The sequence below is a fragment of the Odontomachus brunneus genome, unplaced genomic scaffold, assembly GCF_010583005.1.
Source record: "Odontomachus brunneus isolate Ranch 3 - 2012 unplaced genomic scaffold, Obru_v1 Obru_scaffold_061, whole genome shotgun sequence".
Lineage (NCBI taxonomy): Eukaryota > Metazoa > Arthropoda > Insecta > Hymenoptera > Formicidae > Odontomachus > Odontomachus brunneus.
This window is the reverse complement of record NW_022639511.1, coordinates 1,721,173-1,723,642: the sequence shown is the minus strand read 5'-3', so window position 1 is coordinate 1,723,642 and position 2,470 is coordinate 1,721,173.

Genomic DNA, 2,470 nt, shown 5'->3' with positions numbered 1-2,470 from the left:
CTCTTTTTCGAAGAAATTGAGATGTTTTGGCACTAGTCGAGATTTTACACGTTTCAGGCCCAAAATATCTTTCAAAATGGTATTGGCAGAATACCTCTCGAAATACCAACAGCATCAGCAAGGTCTCTAACAGTCATTCGACGATTAGCGATCACAAGTTCTTCGATTTTCTTGACGTTTTGTTCATCGGTAGAGGTTGATGGTCGTCCGGAACGCTCTTTGTCTTCAACACTTTCACGACCTTCTTTGAACTGTTTATACCACTTGTAAACATTCCTTTCCGACAAAGCATGGTCCCCGAAGGCTTTCTGCAACATCCTGAACGTTTCTGCACCCGAAATTTCATTCCGCAAACAAAATTTAATGCAACTTCTTTGCTCAATATAATTAGACATTGTAAAAATCGCCGAATGCACTTTTAGCGTCGTACAAAACCAAGCGTAAAGCAAAAAGTAATGAATGTTTTGACATGAAATTTGTCACAGATGTCTGTCACAATGCTGCCAACTTAGAAAAAAAATATTTATGATGTACGGTTTACCCGCGCGATTTAAATTGAAAACTGGTCTGACTTTTTGGACACAGTAGTACATCGATGTCCATGGCCCACGGCGAGAACATAGCAGAATGGATTTCGGGGTCCTATTTTGGTCCAGCCGATGAAGGCAAGACCGCGACGTACCAATGATGGCAAGATTCATTATCCAGCCAATTAAGGCAAGACCATAGAGAAATCAGCCGCTTAAGGCAAGAATCATTATTATTATTATTAGGGTTTACCTTATTAAATTTTCAAATATTCCACCATTATTATCAATACAAAGCTGGACTCTCCGTTCGAAGCTAGTGACTGTTGCCCAAAGGATGTTCCTGGGTATACTCTTGCAGATGTTTGTGATTCGCTGCATCATATTTTCCTTGGTTGTGGGTGGATCTAAATATGCCATATTTTTAATATAACCCCATAGAAAAAAGTCAGGACTTGTCACATCTGGAGATCTAGGGCACTATTCGACAACCTGACTACCAATTCCTATCCATTTTTGTGGGAATTCCACAATTCCATACCATACAATAAGACTCCAGCAATTTTGATGGTCGATCATACGAGACCAGTGTGGATTTTCTGCAGACCAATAATGACAATTATGTCGGTTCAGCTGTCCTCAACAACAACAGATTGCTGTCTCTCGCGCCTTTCGATAAATGTAATCGCTCTGTCATTTGGGTGATGACCTTTGCCCGGGAAGCGCTCACGATACAATCGTGCTGCCGCTTGGTAATTACCACGACACTCGCTAAGAATCATGAGAATGTCAACAATCTCATTTCGTGTGTAGACTGGCATATTTAGTAGAAAAAAATGAACGTTTTATTTAACAAGAAAAAAAGCGCAGCTCGTATTAACATAGTAGCACTTGAAGTTTTACAATTTGAGATATGTATTCCATTACAACAAATTATCATGAAATACACGTCGATAGTACCAAACATCGACGAAGAAAACAATTTTAACTCAACCGCACAGCACAAAGAACCACAGTTTTGTAATGAAAACAGGCTCCGGCACGTTTTTCACAATTACATTAATTTTTTTTTGTGCTAATAACGTTTAGGAAAAAAAATTCAAGATATGAGAACTTGTGTATCAAACTCACAGTAATGAACCCATTTTTACAAAATTTAATCGTCTATGTATTTAAGCGTCTATGTAAATTCAAATCTTCGTTGAAACACAATCAACGTGGGCCCTGGACATCGATGTATGTATTATGTCGATGACTGAACGCAGGCTCTGGTGTGAACAATTTTATTTTATACGAATGACTATTAATTCAAATATCTTAAAAAACAAACCACGATCAATTTTGGTTTTCAGGTCATGCTAGACTTGTAAGCGGTTCGATCTTGAAATGATCTTTAAAGGTTATTTCGACTCTTAACATAACTTTAAAGTTTCTATTTAAAAAATTCGATTTGACCTTCAAATGATCTTGAAGGTCAAGGTCAAGGTGAAATTTAAGGTCACTATCCGATGTCCCCCTCCGAACGCAACAACTTTTGTAAGGGTTATTTGGATTGGTGGCTCCCCGACAGATATGTATTCAGGTGCGTAATTTCAGATATTTTGTCCTTGAAATAACCTCTGAAAATCATTCCAAAGAAGAGCCTCAAGTACCCATCTAAACGTAAAATTTTGCGCTCTTTCCGAATCCGGGGTCAAAAATAGGGGTTCTATTTAAAAATTCAATTTGACCTTCAAATGACTTTGAAGGTCAAGGTGAAACTGAAAATCACCATCTGATGTCTCTCTCCGAACCCAACAACTTTTGTAAGGGTTATTTTCGGATTGGTGGCTACCCTGACGAGATATTCAGGTGCATAATTAAAAATGGGACACCCTGTATATTATATTATATATATATATATATATATATATATATATATATATATATATATATATATATAT